The sequence below is a fragment of the Numida meleagris genome, chromosome 2, assembly GCF_002078875.1.
Source record: "Numida meleagris isolate 19003 breed g44 Domestic line chromosome 2, NumMel1.0, whole genome shotgun sequence".
NCBI lineage: Eukaryota > Metazoa > Chordata > Aves > Galliformes > Numididae > Numida > Numida meleagris.
This window is the reverse complement of record NC_034410.1, coordinates 48970069-48987262: the sequence shown is the minus strand read 5'-3', so window position 1 is coordinate 48987262 and position 17194 is coordinate 48970069. Positions and strand designations below refer to the sequence as shown.

Genomic DNA, 17194 nt, shown 5'->3' with positions numbered 1-17194 from the left:
AGATGCAAGCCTGTCCTTCAAAGTGTTCAAAGTGTTATGGCTCCCATTATGCATGCTTAATTGCTCACAGCGTGAGGATTGAATGAAAAGATACTGGATTCCTACAAGCATCATCTGGTTGACATATGCTTTCAGGCTGTTTACAGTTTGGAAAGCCTACCAACATTTGAATCTGCATTTATTGCCTAGGAATCTTCAGGTGCTATCAGGAAAGGATGGTGAAGCAGATACACTTCGTAACTACAACAAAAGCAGAACAAGGCAGTTATCAAGAGTGTTGTTTCTAGAAACAGCATCCCATTTATGTATTTGCTTTTTCCTCATGTGCACTGAGGTAGGAGATGGAGGTAAGGTAAAAGATTCACAAAACCTCTTGCTAAGCAGTAAGTGTTTTGATTCATTATTCTGTCTGCTGGGATTAGATGGCATAATCTGTGGCTCAACTCACATGGTTTATTCACATGTTTTTTTCCAAAAACATTGCTTCCTCCATTGCACAGTTGTATTTATTTGCTATCTGGATATCCAGATATTTATATTGTATTATTAGAAAGAGGTGGCTTTAAGAAAGCAAGGGTATACTTTACAAATACTTCAGTTAAGAGACCAGTGATCTAATTTTAGATTTCTTTATGTTCTTCTGGAACATGGAGAAGTTTTTTTTTGTTTTTTTTTTTTTTTTTAAAAAAAGGTAGAAACTAAGGAGAGTTCAATACCACCCGAGGAGTTTTTAGAGGAGTTTTTAACACTAACTTTGGAAATGAGAGTGCATGGTGTCTCCCTTTTTTGGTTTAAAAGATACACAGTGTATAACTCAGTATATACATGACTCCTGACAGCTGTTTTAATTGGCTGCAGAGGTATTCCCTAGGTTGACCAAAGGCCAAGTGCTTCCATTGAGAAAGAGATGCCACAGAAATTTTTCAAAGCAAAAATGTCATTTGCTTTTCCCTTATCTGTTTCTGTGCTGCTTTCTCTCCCATGGCACACCTCCTCAATGTCTTCCAGCACTTCCTGGTATCTTTTTGCCTTGTTAAAATTGGTGGTTTTGTGACAGTGCAGAGTGTAAAGAAGAGCCTCTGTTACAGGCCCACCTTGTAGCAAATGTCAGTGCTCTCACAGCAGGGAAGCACCCCAGAGATGGCTGGAAGAGCAGAAGGTGACCGTAAAGAGAGGCTGACAGAACTTCTAGGCAAGTGGTGCTATGAAGAGTAGCTGAAAATGGTTTCTTGCATTATGTTACTGCTGAGTTCACAGAAGTGGGACTTTGCCTATGCTCCTCCTGAATAAGCAGGAGATGTTGACAGCATCTGACCTCATCTTCAGTCTTAGCTCCTAACAGATGTGCAACAGGAGTTTATTTTTAGGGGTATAATTTGGAAAGCATGTCCAGTCTTCAGTATCACTGACTAAGGTATTCTCCTTTTCCATTCCATCCTGTTCAGGTGCTCTGTATTTTTAGATTGTCATATATTTGGGAATTTGTTTGTTAACGTGCTGTTTAGTCTCTGCAGGAATTGCCCAAAGCAATTCCTAAGTAGTAATTTATATTCAAGCTATACTTTGTCTTGATAGAAAGCCAACTTTAATTGTAGGTAGGATTTTTGTATGTCTAAGAAGCAGACTTAAAGCGAGCCTAATGGTGCTAAACTTGAAGTTTGAACATGACTGATCATCAAGTAGAGGTCTTCCAGAATCTTTCAGCTGTCATATTTTTATAATAAATGTCTGTTACGTTACAGTACGGTAAAAGCACAGTGAAGAGAAAGAGAATATGTTAAAGTTTTACTAATTGGAAAGAAAACCAGGAGCCTCTGTTGATCTGATACACTCTTTACAGCTCTTGCTGTTGGCTGAAAACTGTCTGGCAGCTCATGATACTACCCAGAGTTCTTCAGTGCAGGGAAATTATCAGACCAAGGGCAAATTTTCAAAAATAAGCACTTGAACTGCATCTGTGTTAATGTAAGAACAAAATAACTGTAAACGTAGTCAGTTGAAAAGGTAGTCAGTTGATTTACATGTCAAGCTGCAGTACCATGAGGTCTGAAGAGAATGCAAGTGTGCAGGTAGCATTTAGATGGGATTTTCAGAGAGTTCATTTTGGCTAGTGGTTGGGCTCGATGCTTGAGTGTGACAGTTCTCCTTTGGAAGTTGTAACATGATTAATCAGGTTACAAATTCTTGGTCACAGAGGAGTCATTGTTTGATGAGTTCAGTACATTTCTACCCATGGGGTTGTGTAGTATAAGAATGCTTTCTTTGAGTTAGTGCTTTGAAGTTAGGTACTAAGGTGAATAGGAACAAAAGATGTGTCACATACCACCTCCAAATGGTTTTGGCACATCACAGGTATGTTTCAGAGCTGCACAGCTGCAGTCGGACTTTGGTATTCACTTGCACTTCGCTGTTGAGGCAGAGGTTTTCATCGGTTAGGTGCCCAGGTCTGTATTTCTTATCGTTTTCTTCAATATAAACTTCTGATGTGGAGTTATTGAATTTTTTTTTTAAAGGGACTACTTTTCCTTCTTTGGGTTTCCAAGAAAGGAGGTGAACAAATTTTCAGAACTATTATTGTGAATCCTAGGGCTAGCATCTCCTAGGTAGCCAGTTTTCATTTTAAATTGCATTGGCATTTTGCTATGGAGAAAAAGTGGCAGACCTTCATTCTTTGTAATGTCATTTTTGCAAAGTAGATAGCATTATTGTGTTTTATGTAGTATACACAGAATACCACAAACACCTCTATTATTGTTTCCTAAAGCATTAAGGTGTAACAGCACTGTGTGTATTTTTCTTGCCTGCATATTGAAGTTTTAGTAAAATGTTTCATCTCTCTACAGTAAGATGGGAAATTGCTGGCAGAGGACACTTGTTAGGATCCAAGAGAGGATCTGTAATGGTTTATTTTTTTTGTTTTGTTTAGTTTATTTTAAATGCCCTTTCCAAAGAAAAGATGCGGTTGTTAATTTGGTCAACTCTAAAGGTAGATCTGGTGATTATATGTGCTGCACGCTGGCAGTTAAAGGAGTGGAAAAGTCAATTGAGGCTATTTCTACACAACGGAAAGGGTTTTCCTCTCAGAAGCCTTGGAAAATCTTGCTGGAGGTGGATACCTACTACCGTAACATAATCTGTATTTTTCCTTTTTTGTTTCCTTTCTAAATGTCATATGCTGAGAGAAGTCTCCTTTTTACTGATGGGTAGTTGTAAAAACAGTTTTTTGTGGAAAGAGAATTCTACCCACTCTAAACAGAAAGAAAACCTAAAAATCATTTTATATTTTTAACAGGATAGAGCTAAGTAAACCTTTTTGTCCTGTCACTTACAATATCTCAGTTTATTCTTCCCTGCTTGCCTGAGATCTTTGAAGGAGAAATCAGATCACCTATAGGTGGCTGTAAATCATTTGTCATCTAGATTTAAACACCTACTGTGCTGCATGGGAGCCTTTTAAAGGATTTTTTTTTCCATTCTTAGTTAACAAATAAGGATAAAAATCTTTGTTTCTATTGAGCTGCACTATAGCAATAAGACTAGAGTCTAAATTTGCCTTCAAGTTCTCATTGTTAATATTATTTTCACAATTTTGGATTATGGAAATTTCAAGCTGTTAATCTGGATAGTAAGAAAACTGAGAGTAGTTGTTCAATTACTTTCATTTATCTTTACAGAGCAAAGGAAAAGAGACAGTGCATTTTTAGAGGTTTTTCAACTCACATCAGTTCTTATGTTCTCAAAGATGTTGAAGCATTTCTGAAATATTGCCTGGCTATTCCATGGGATCCATAATGGGAGTATCAGCACCTGTGGGACAGCAGCTGTGCTGTTTGCCCTTGGGGTTTGTGGAATACTTTTCCTTTATGATTATAGCCTCTTCAGAATAAAGTTGATGCATTAATGAAATAAATCCTAGCAATAATATTGGCACATCATTTGATGATGGTTATAAAACTGTTCATAGGCAGAAAGCAGAAGTGTTTTCATTAAATACTTATGCTTCTGAAAAGAGCAGGAAAATGCACTCATTTCATTAAGACTGTTTTGTTCCTTTAATGCATTTGTAAATATGGAAAATGTCAAAGAATGTTTATCAGAAGTCAGCACATTAAAATGATCTGGAGACTTAAGAACAAGGTCTGGCTGAAATGCTCTCTGGCTCCATATTGTTAACTTTCCCTAATTCTTGAAATGCAAGGGAAATTCCAGCAACCATTATGGGTTCTGAAGTATCAATATACCAAATAAGGATAGGAAAGCAGATCTGAAGGGCTACAGATTGACATAATCACACAAGCAATACAATGGAAATGCCAATATGTTGTGTGATTGTTCAAGAATTTTAGAGGAAACAATGCAGTAAAAAAAAAAAAAAAGAAATTGCTCAATGGAGGTAACAGTGAAAGAGTAGCAGGGGTTCTGGGGCTTGCAATTGTTCTTAACATTTTACCCACCATTAGTTAGAAAAAATAGTACAAAGTCTGTAAATATAAAAGTTAATAGTTGGACAGCATACTGATGTAAAAGGAGATGTCACTGTAGGGTTAGGTTGAGTTGTTACTTCTAACATTCTTCAGGGATCAATAGAAGGTTTAATATTTATCAATACAGTAATTAAGTGTCTGAAAATAAATAAAAAGTGACTTCTAGACCTTGCATATAAAAAAAGGTAGTTGGTTAACAGGGAGAATAGGGAATATTTTTATGAAGTGCTTCAGATAAGATACTAAGCTGACCGACTTGATCCAAATGTATTTCAGTGCAGCAAAGTGTGAGGTCATATATCCATATATCCACCTACAGAGATGGGAGAGGCTTGTCATCTGGAAAGCAGGGTCTCTGTCAATTATTTCAGGGTCATAGCAGACCAATAATTAACATGGCTTTTCAGTGTGATGATTGGCGAAGAGGAGTAATGAGTTACTTGGGTATGCTAGCATAGAGAACAGTACCTTGAGGTGATTCCATACAGAACATTGCTTAGGCCAGTGTGTTCACTGTCAAGCTGCTATCCATCTAGAGGAGGTTGTAAGGAACTATAACATGGCATTCAGGCATCAAAGGGAAGGCGTCGCTTAGAACTTTTAATTGGTCACAGCATTTGTTTTAATGAAGGCCAAGAGACACTTAAGAAGGTATTTGTGCGCAGTAAAGAGGTCTTTAGTCTAGCAGAGAAAAGCGTGAGAAAAATCTGTGACTGAAAGGTGATGCCACATACGCTTACAGAAGCCAGACCTTGGACTTCTTAAGTTCAAGAGGGTTTGCTATAGGACTAAACTATATGCATTTCTGGAAAATATGCTGTAACTAAACAAAAGATTTGATGTAATAAATGGTTAAAAAATGAAATGTAATATTTGGAATATACAAGCAGGCAGACTAAATAATGCAGTCTATTAGTACCTCTTGGGATCATTTATTTTTACAAAAAGGAGAATTTCAAGGAGCATCATTAGTATCCCAGTGTTTGTTTTTAAGGATTTCCTGTTGATAAAGTAGGGGCAAATTATAACAGAGCAGTATCAGTTTCTGTGCACTGGATTTTTGAAGCAGTACCAAAGCAGATAAATGAACAAAATCCCATAGCCAGTAAGAGTGGGAAAAAAAAAGAGCCAGATATAGTTTGTGTCTGGGATTGAAGATACAATTTCTTAACAAATAATGTAAAAATTAAGATAAGGTGAAAATACTTCAACTTGCCAGTACCAATGGGTATATATTCAACACATTCACAGCATAGGTCTTTGAATATATAACGTGGTGCTGGTAAACATCCAAGCCTAGGCAAAGCTATGCAAAGTGAGCTGGTGCTTGAGCAGGCTGTTTTTGGGTGTCTGATGTGTACTTCTGGCCTGTGACTATGCCATGAAAGACTGTCTTGAATCAGACCACTGAAGCTTCCTACACAGATATTTTCTTGTTTTTTTCTTTAGCTGTTAGTAAACATGTACAGGTTGCTGTTCGTTATTTTCAGGATTTGTTATGAGCTGCTTGTAGGGTCAGAAAGCTTTGCCATCCTATTCAGCGGCTTTGATTTCCTTCTTCTCCATATCCATTTCCCTTTGTCCATTCTCAAGCTCTGTGTCTCACTTGTGATGCACTTGCAGCTCTCTCCAAATGCTCCCTGACCTCTGTAGCTGCTCCTTGTGTTGTCTGAAGTTTTTCCTCTGACACATTCACTGTTCTCCAGTCTACTCTTACTTCAGCCATGCGGCCCAGCCAATTTGGAAATGAGCAAACCCTGGAAAAATACATTCCAAAAGATCACACAGTAAGAAGATTAAAAGAAGGCTTCACCCCTTAAAATGCAACAGCCTGCTTTGACCTAATTTCACAGCTATGGTGAGTTATTTCTTACTGTTGGTGCTGCAACAAAGCTGCTTCAAATCCAGTGCTGCTGAGCATGCAGTCTTCAAAAGCAGTTTTCCTGTCCTTGTAACCATGTTTTTGGTTGTCTGATAAAGGCAACATTTCAGCCTGTCCCCATTCTGGCATTTGTATGTAATCTTGTGACTCAGCCTAACAGACAGAACGCAACAAAATCAGCTCTTGAGATGAGTCTGGTTGGCTTTGCATCCATTAGGCAAGAGGAAGCTGCTTCACAAAAGAATAAAGTGGGCAGATCAAGCTTACTTCATAGGCCTACAACACAAGATTATATCTAGTGCAGATAAACTTGCTTATTTGTGGATTTTTGTTGTATTTTTTTCTTCCTGAAAACAAAACCAGAAAAAGCCAGTCTACAACCTGCCGACCCCCTCTACCTCTGGTACTGTCCTTCTTATTTATCTCACTGGTTTGTAATTATTCAGACCTCTTCCTATGGAGGTGTGTGCATTCAGCTGGCATCATCTACAGTTGGGTCAGGGCTAACTCTGGCCTTTCCCAGCTTCCCTGGCATTTATTCCTTTACACCACATCATAGCATATTCCAGTTATCAAGGGAGTGCTGATGTTAGGATGAGAACTCTTGCCCTAATAGGTAATGTATAAAATAATCAAAAGTAGGCAAATGACAGCTACAGATGTGTAAAGTGGCAATATATGAACTTAATCATCTCCGATCAAAATCTTATTACAGTACACATAGTATTGCAGTTCTGAAGGACCATTTTTTCTATTCTCCATGAATATGCCTCCAACTTCAGAGCAGAGCTCTCAGCTTTTATCTGGAGAACTGTACAATTAGCACTTACTTGTGGAAACATTGACCTTGTTTATTTTTAAAGCCTGCAGAATTCAAAGGGAAAGTTGTGTTTTTCCTTGGTTCCCCTGAGAAACGTTCATTCATCCTGCATTCATCCCGCCTAACAATCACCCTTTGTCACCATACAACATCCTTGGGCCGTCTCCCAGCCCCAGGCAGCCATATCGTCTTATGTGGGGCTGAGTGGGAAGCTGCTGGATCTGCAGAACAAGGGGAAGAGCCTTGCTCTTGCTGCAGCAAATGATGATCTTTCAGTTTAATCAGTTTCAGGTTTAAATGTGCTAAAATGCCAGTGAGATTCCTCGTACGTGTTTTTCTTATTGTTTTGTGTTGTGTGCACAGCCTGGGAAACTATGGAGAGGAGGGTGTTAGCAGAGCCATGTCCGAATGGTCAGAGGGGAAGAGGACAGGAGGAAAGTGATGGGGGAGGAGGTGACACAGGCAGAGTGTTTCTGAGGTGGCTGTCAGTAAGCTGAGATTTAGGTACGTGCAGAATGGGAGAGATAGAAGCTAATGAAATACCCTTAGAGTCATCCATAATACTTGTGCCACATAATGGATAAGTTTCCTTCAACTCTACTCATCAGCATTACTTGATTAGTAACAGTACTTCCTAGTAATTAATAATTGGGATAATTATGTTACATTACAGAATAGTGAATGGGAATTTGTCATCCTTAGAGCTTTCACTGTTTCCAGTACAATACAGTCTCCTTACTCTCTTCAGATATTGCTGCTCTCATGTACAAGGAAGCTGTAGCACAGCTTTGGGTTCTGTTTGAGACTGCAAGGAGCTTTGTATGTTTTTTGCAATATTTCTGTTGTATGCTCTTGTCAAGTTGGAATAGTGCATTTAAATTGGGTGATGAGTTTTCTTATTCAATTCTATCATATGCTTAAATGTTTGTATTTTTAAAAACCACATTGAAATAATGAAATTCAACTCATACTTTTATTTAAAAGCATTAATTTATTAGTGATGTCAAGATACAGTGAGAAACTGAATACTTTCTTTTTCATTCCCATTTATACATACACAAATGCTTTCATAATAACTGAACAAGTTATCTTTTTTACTTATCCATACTTGTCTAATTGGCCTCAACTGTTCTGATCATCACAGTTTCTTTATTTTTTTTTAATTTTAGTTTCTTAAATTTTCTGATTTTTTTTTCAGTATGAAAGCACTTAGATAAATGTATAGATTTCCTTGACAATTCATGGGAAAAGATATCTCCCAATTAAAATGAAAAAAACATGAGTGGTTTTTGGTTTGGAACAACTAAAGAACTTCAGTTTGTAATTGCAAACTTATTATAGATTCATTCTATTAAAAGCGGAAATAGCAATACCACATAAAACAATATTCTGTAATGATGCACTTAAGATCCAGGTTTGAAATATGATCTGAGACATTTAAAAATGGTTAGGAGGAAATTCTGCTTTGTGTTTGTGGTGTGGGTTTTTTTTTTTTTTTTTGTTTGTATATTTTTTTGTTTCAGAGCTTGTTTTAATGCATAGTAACTCCACGTGGATGGCAGTGTTAAGAGTCTTCATAACCACAAAGACAATAAATCTTCTGTAGCTGATTTCATACTTCTGTGTGAAAACGGAGGCCAGAAATTGCACATGGTCATAGAATCATATCACAGAATCATATGGTGGCTTGGACTGGAAGGGGCCTTAAAGCCCATCCAGTTCCAACCCCCCTGCCATGGGCAGGGACACGTCCCACTAGATCAGGCTGCCCAGGGTCCCATTCAACCTGGACTTGAACACCTCCAGAGATGGGGCATCCACAACTTCTCTGGGCAGCCTGAGCCAGTGCCTCACCACCCTCAGGGTGAAGAATTTCTTCCTTATATCTAATCTAAATCTTCCCTCTTTTAATTTAAACCCTTTGACATTTGTCCTAACACTACACTCTCTGATAAAGAGCCCCTCTCCAGTCTTTCCTGTAGGCTCTTTTAGGAACTGGGAGTCTGCAGTGAGGTGTCCTAGAACCATCTCTTCTCCAGGCTAAGCAAGCCCAGCTCTCTCTTCCTTTCTAGGCAGGGGAGGTACTCCAGCTTTCTGATCATCCTTGTGGTCCTGGTCATATCAAAGAAGTTGATCAGATACAAATATTTATATATGACAGATGAAGGCTGCTCCAAAAGTGATGCCTCCTATTTTATTATGTTGGTCCACCATGTCAGAGGCAGATGCTGGTGGTATAGCAGTAGGGGTTGAACCTTTCCACCAATATTGTGTTACATTCTGTTGCTGTGCAACAGATAGCAGCAGAGGGGCAGTCCGACAAAACGCCATCTGAATGGAAGTGCATCTGAAACAAAGGTGTGGAATTGAGTTCCTCTATGAGGAAAAAATGGTACCCACTCACACTTGCTGAACATTTGTGAAGACCAAACAGTGGGTGGATAGTGAGGCAGTGGGTGGTGCATTTCAGCAGTGGTGACAGTGATGTGAAAGACAAGCCACGTTCTGGATGGCCATGCAGGTTTTTATGAGCGCAGCATGCCAGTTTCTGTTGGAAAAAAATGCATAGCTAATGGTGGTGACTGTATTGAAAAACAGTGTTTTGTAGCTGAGAGTTTGCTCTATCAAATAATGCTATTGTGCTCTTTGTTGTAGTTTCCATAGAAATAAGTAGGAGGCATTACTTTCAGAGGGACCTACTTATGTATATATCTGTATATGTGTTTATGTAAAAGCAACTATATGTATGTATATGTATGTATATTTGTAAAAACACATGTGTGTGTATATATACGCTTAAACTATGTAAGTGTATAAGTGCATAGAAGTACATAGTACACACACACTATTACCAGCAGGCCAGTTCCTCAGGTTTTTCCAAGCATGATGATATGCTTCTGGAGATCTCCTACCCTAGGTTTCAGAGGAGTGTTGTTTACATTTTTAAATTCTTGTGGCAAAGCATACAATTGTAGCACTTCTTTCTTTTACCCAGATTGATTTTAAATCCTGCTCTGAAGAGATCTATACTAATAAATAATACCTCTTCCATTCAATAGCATAAGAATAGATTAGATCACATTTCCTCTCGGGCCTCTTTTGTGGAGCTACCTATTCTCCTGTGATTGAAAGAAGGATTCATATTTCTGCATGTAAATATCTCTAGATTTTTTAAAGTAAATTATTCTTCTCTCAATAGTATGTTTTCTTAGGCACTCAGCCTCTCACTCAGATGCAGGCAGGTCAAGAACTGTATTGCTTTTATTGCAAGACTTCCACTGGTCTTTTCTATCAGATTTTCTCAACTAAATTAAAATACTGTCAGTAAAATGTTGATGATAGCCTTCTTTCATCTCTGTCTTCTTCAGAAGATTATTCTGCTTGCTTCCAGTCCTGACAGAATGCTACTAATTTGTTCCTTTTGCTGTTTTCTTTAGTATGCCAGGCTTATGTAGAACATTTCTTTGTCTCATACATGCATTTCTTATAAAACCCTCTTGACGAAATGCTTTTTGACACAACAGTGTTGAAAGGATCATAGTAGCACAGTGTCAGGCCTTCAAATCTGGTCAACTGTAGATGAAGTATTCATTAAAATATTTTTTCCACTGCTATTGTGGTTTTTGTTAAGTGAGACAGATTTTCAGTCACTTCTAGCAGATATTCAGCCACTCAGACCATTTCAGATACCAGGATTGCAATTGAACCCAAAGATGTTTGACCTATTCATTTTAAGATACCTCCTAGTGTCTTGCTAGATTTGAGGGACATATTGTATGACAGTGTGTGATAAAATGTACCCTAAGACCCCCATCCAAGAAGAGCCTCTCTCTGTTTGCACAAACCTGTCTTAGATGCTTTTTCCCACTGAGAAGGTGTAGGTACCTACAAATGGGAACAGGCATTTACAGTCAAGCACTTAGTGGGGTGGTCACTGGGAAACGTGGAGGAGTGTGTCTTGTATCCTAGCCCTTCCTGTGGCTCCTGTGTCTTTTATAGAGCTTTAGGAGGAGCCTTTTGATTATTCCCAAGAGCCTATGATCAAGTAGAGGTGCTTCTTCCCTTTCTTTAAAAAATCGAGGAAAAAAAAAAACATCTGGAGAGTGAGGTAACAAGGGAGCTTCAAGTAGAGACCTCCATGCTTAGCTTATGCATCCATCAGTGTTGGAGAGACATGTTGCATGAAGAGAAATAGTTAGGTGGATTAACTCAGACTGTGGAACTGATGTAGTTTAAGACAGTATTAAAGGAAATCTAGAAAGCTTGGTTTAGATAAAATATTGTATCAGCAGAACACGAAATGTGGTAAATCCAGTGGAAAAGACAAGTATCTGATAGGCTTACGTATGTGCAAGAGGAGTCTGGGTTTAATTATTGTCTCAATTCAGTGTGTAATTCCCTACTGAAATATGAGTGTATCATTTTCAGAAAGAGTAAAATAAATGTTTTGTTACTCCTATTATTCTTTCTTGTATTCTTTTTGAGAAATGAAGACCTCAACTTAGGTGAGCAATGAGCTCATCAGTTCTCAGACATCTTTTCCAATTGTTTGTATGGCAGATAGCCAGTCATATGTTAAAGAGATGGCTGTACCAGGGAAAAAAAATAACTGCCTATGTTTTCTAGTTTACTCTGTTTCAATCTTAAATAAATAAGAAAGTGAACCTTAGAGATAGAAATGGGTGATTTAAACGAACAAACATACAAACAAAGACCCATCCTGGAAGTGTTAGATCCAATAAAAGAAGCAACATTCAACTTCATAAATAAGGTAAGGGAAAACAAAGCCTTGTGAAACTATATGGTCATAATGCATTTTAGAATTGAGCTGGAAAATCAAAGTCTGGACTCAGTAATGCATTATATTGTACTCAGGTCACATATGATTACTCTTCTTACTAATTACCATGAAAGGATTATCAACAATATATTATTGTTAAGCCTCTGTAACCTTTGACATGGAATATTTACACCATTGATCTCAGTCTCTCTGATGCAGACATCAGTAATACTTTTATCACCCCCATCTGATAGCAGGAAGCCAGATGTGCAGGGACACACTTTAACTCAGAGTGAGCCTGTATCCAGCTGGGGTTTGTACTTGCAGCTCAGCCCTTGCGATCTCAGGGTGTCCTTTCCATGCGCAGGCTGCTTGATGCCTGGTGTTTGTTTAGCACCAGATCCCTTCAAGATCTGCTTTTTTCTCCCTTACATTTTTCCAATTATCGGGGTTTGAGAAGAAGGGTCTCTGGCCTGATTGAAACAGTTGTATGCTAGACTAACACAGCTGGGAAAAGGACAAAGGGAGCATTCCTATTCTTTCCAGCATTAAATAATACTCAAGTGTGTGATGCCCTGAAGGGCCTTTTGCTGCTCTAAATTTTGGGATTCTTCAGAGGGCTTGTAATGTTTGAAGTTTTGCAACAAAGACAGCCTGCCTACTTTCTGAATTATAGCTGTCACAGGATCTTAAAAGAAGACAGAAGCATGGATTATTGAAGCGTTAGGCCTCTGATTGCTTTCATATGCTATTAATTTCAGAAAATTTCACCAATGATGTTGTAAATGATCTTTTACCAACCAAGTAATCTTCTAGTTCTGCCTCATCTCTGAAACAGACTTGGCAGTTGGGATTTTCCCCCTTTAACTACAGTAATGTCTAAAATATAGTCTGTGTGTGTATATTGTGTACAGAATGGAAACTAGATCTCTTCAAGATTACTTTCACATGACTATATTCTGTCTGCCCTTGCAGTGGAGAGATAGAAATGTTAAAATTACACCAATCTGAAGCAAATTATTTCAAGTCCTAGAATGTCTTTATCAAACTAAATGCAGAAAGGCTCTCCTGGGAACAGAGGTGGGTTTTGTGTTGCACAGGTTTAGTAGCAGATTGAGAGTAGAAACTTGGCTCGTGCACTAGAAATTGGTAACCTGAGGGATCTAACCTTGGCCATAGTTTAGATTTGTTTTAAGAATTGTGAGGAACAGGGCAAGCAAGTTACTCCTCATTCATTTTCAGGTACAAGAATGAGATCTATGCATTCATTTGTCTGGAATGAATGGAAGCCTGTCTACCATTTTAAAGCCAATTTGTCTACTATTTTTATTGTATTGCATAGCTCCAAAGTATTGTGTCCTATATGACTCACAGCTTAGAGGGGGAGGCTGAGATAATAGGAGAAAGTAATTCATTTTAAAGTCATGCACTATAATCTTATTGATTCATGACCCATCATGTGTGGTTATTAAGATCTACAGCTGATATTTCCTATGATAAATTGTGGAAGTAGTGGCCTTTAGTTCCAAAGACTGGTGGAGGCTTGAGTCATTTTTAAAATCACTGAGTAGGGAACTATTTATCCCTTGGCATTGAGTTGAGGACGTACGTGGTAATGACCTGTGACTTGATTAAAGTGTTAATAGCCATCATGCTAATGCTGAATTAGCATTAGCATGATGGCTATATATATTTTACAGCGTCAATGTGTTATCTACTAAATTAGGTTTTTCAAATTTATTTTCTATGTTTTAAGCTTTTAAAAATGCTTACAGTAATTAGTGCTTGTTTAAAACTTGAAATAAATATGTTTAGTCTATAATGTTCAAGTTGAGTATTTTAAAAGCCCGATTCTCAAATTTGTTCTTAGTCCTCAAGCTAAACAAAGCTTAATTCTCAGGATACTGAAAAGCTGCACTGATTTAACTGAAAGCTCTGAAATTTTACATGGGTTGATGTCCTCAAGATCAAGTCAGAGTAGAAAAGAGGCCTGACAGAACATAACTTTCCCAAGAAGAATAAGGAGAGAAGCCCTCAAAAAATGTAAATAAGGATGAGAATTCAGGGGCAACCATAGAAATCATCCTATTGACTACATGTATTTTCTCATTCAATGCTGTTGAAAATGACTTCATGCTCACTTAATGTTTTGCTGCTATAAAAGGGCCATGTTTCAACCTTTATTCCTGCAGGACTCTTGCTGTAGATTCTAAAGATTATTTACATCTCAATTTGTTTTTCAGCCCATTGGCCATAATTAAAAACGGGATTTGGCACTTTCCAGAGCCCCTGCTGGAGACTTTCACCTTGTAGGAGAAAAGGGGATTAGATGCGATGATTTACTGGGCTTGCGCATAGTCCCCTGACTGTACTGTGGCACTGAGCCTAAAGAAAGCTGAAACGGTATCCAGTCTTCTCTGGCAGCTGCTCACACCATGAGCAGAGCAAATCGTATCCCCCATAATAAAGACCTGTCCTGTTCCGTCCAAATTTTCCTGAGTTTCTGATGTGTGGGCTCTTGGAAGGTTGGAGAAGACGGCCGTTAGGAGGCTGGAATCTGTGCCCCTGTTTGCATTGTCACTGTGTGTCTTATGCTGTGCCCACAAAAAGTACAGAAAATAATTTCCTACAGTCATCATGCTCCACTGTAGCGAGGGAATCAGCAGTGCTGTTCAGAATCAAAGCTACAACATTTGATTGTTACACTGTGATTCTTTTTCAGACTTTTCAGGCTTGTTATTAAAGCCAGACAGAAATGCAGTCCAAAATCTGGCAGTGGCTGGCTTGCTTGCTTGCTTTTTTCTCCCCTGCTAAGCCAGAAAAGAAAATGAAGGAATACGTTGCTATGCCTAGCTTCTACCGCAGCATTTTAAAAAGTGTGTATTTCTTTGAGGTGGTTGTTCTGTGAGATGGCAAGCATCTCACAGAGGGTGAGTGTTCAGGACCAGGGTGTCTTTTGAAATGTCTGTAAGCAACTTACTGCTTTCATAGATGCTCTTGAGTGCTTTTCTTGAACTTGGAGTTATGTCCTCACTTGGTGATAGTGAGGAAGCACCTTGATTAGTAAAACCAACAGTTTGTTTATACCTAAAAACCTTTGTCATCACATCAGGTGATGTCATGCAACCTGCCTCAGAAGGAAAGGTAGAAGATCCAGAGGAAGGAATACAGCCTTCCAGAGGAAAGCTGTCTAGGGCTGTTTGTACTGCAGAAGGTTATACTGGAGAGGACAATTTGCTGAGAGAGGAAAATAATAACACCCTAGAGAAATGGCTTGTAAGAACAGGAAAGCTACATGGCATACCTGATGGCCTGCAGAAAACCCACCTTCAGGCTCCTGATCCAATTCAAGGACTGTGAAAACTTGCAGCAGTTCAGTGACATCTAGTCTGCACATGTGTTATTTGTTACTATTAGTCATTGAACACTTGTTACATGGCTGCTTCTGTTGATAATATGAACTCCTTGAGTAGTACACTAGTTTTGATGCGCTCCAGGCGTCTTTTCTGCTAACAAAGCTGTGCAGTCCATGTGCTGTGACTTGCCAGGGATACTTTTTCGTGATGCAGAAATGTCATTAACCTTCAACACTTTCTCAGCATAGTGAAAAAGCACAAATATATGTAAAAGCTGCTTGTAGAAATTATACTCCTTGTCAAATCCACTTAAATAGGGCTTTTTCAATAGAAAAAGCAATAAATACTTTCCTTGATGTGGAGAATTTTTCAATTTATCTCAAAACTGTTTGTCATTGCATCTTTCACCTTCTAAAAATCAGAAATACTTCAAGGTGATCCAAGGGCAGCGCCACCAGTACCTGATTTGACTGTTGGAATTAGTACATTTGGGTGGGCTGTACGAGGAAGAATCAGAGTGTATTTCCAGCTTAAAATAATGCTTCTCCAGGTTATGTTTGGGCAAATATTCAGTGTTCTCATTTTGTACTTGCTTCCCAGACAGTCTGCGGTGTACCTGCGAGACAGAACTGTCTGCGTCTGTCTTACTGAGGAAAAATCTCACATAATGTTGTCTTCATGTTTTAAGATTGTGAGCAGGAGAAGCTGAACATGAGGAAAAATTAGTAACTGGGTAGCATTAATACTTTCATCCTTAATTGAAGACAAGTGTGGTGAAGGAATATCCACACATGTAATTAATCTAGCTGCTGGAAGTCACAATTTCAGCACTAAAATGAAAAGGAAAGAGACGCCAGCAAACAACATGGGCGCACTCCAACATTCATTGAAGTCAATGGGAAACTTGTCATATGACTTCAAAGGAGATTTGAGTGAAACCTCCAAGATCATATTAAAGCACTTAGGAGTCATAAGCACTTAGTATTGCCATACTGTAGTACTATAGCTAGAAAAAAAACTATAGGTGGATTTTAATTTCACCCACTGCCTACACTTTTAGCTGTTCTTTGTTGACGTAGTTGGCTGCATAGGGTTGGATTAGGTGGTGATTTGCCTGATGATTTGTTGTTTCACTGCTGCCTCATGGTATGCTTTTAACAGTCTTGTTTTTGTGTATATATTGTCTCCTTGTATGCTGATACAATTCTCACTGAAGTTATTGCACATGATTTTCTGAGAGAGCAAAAATAGTAGTTTATGTGAGTTTTAGTGTTGCTATTTTCTAATCTGTGTGTTACAACTCCTGCCCCACGGTGGGACCGTGGAAGTGGCTGAAGAAGTGGTTGTCCCATCCCCTGGTGGGATACAAAGTCTAGTTGAGTGCTGGCCCATTTGAAGATCTGTTGTCTTTGCTGATGGTATTTATCTCCTCAGTTTCATCTGCATTAAATTCACACATTTTTTTAAGTAGGTAAAATTAAAGAGGAATGTTTGCTTGTGGAAAAGTAGGATGTCTCCCACTTCTATTTTCTGGTAAATTGGATTTTGGAAGTCAAGACTGAACAGAACACAATGAGCATTTTATCCTCTCAGGAAAACAGGCTTCAGGCTTCACTTGTGTTAATATATGATATGAGTTTTGTGGCTTGGACTCAAGCAACAAGAGAAGGCAATTAATAATAATAAGGATTCATCCTATCAAACAAATAATGCAGCACCATTTAGTACATCTGATGTGAAGCCTACAGTGTAGCGATTAAAGAAGTAGGAAAACTTCATTTTCTGCAGGTGTTAACTGCTCTTAGGGTGAAGGGTGCTATGAGTTTTGCTTTCAGAACAGTGCTGGAATATGGCTTTTCTTACCTCTGCATG

At 38.5% G+C, this 17194-nt stretch overlaps 1 protein-coding gene across 1 annotated transcript in view; it reads left to right on the top strand.

Annotated features, from left to right (window-relative positions):
- ITGA9 (integrin subunit alpha 9) overlaps positions 1–17194 on the top strand; it is a 218121-nt gene that overhangs the window by 88112 nt on the left and 112815 nt on the right. The window lies entirely within an intron of this gene.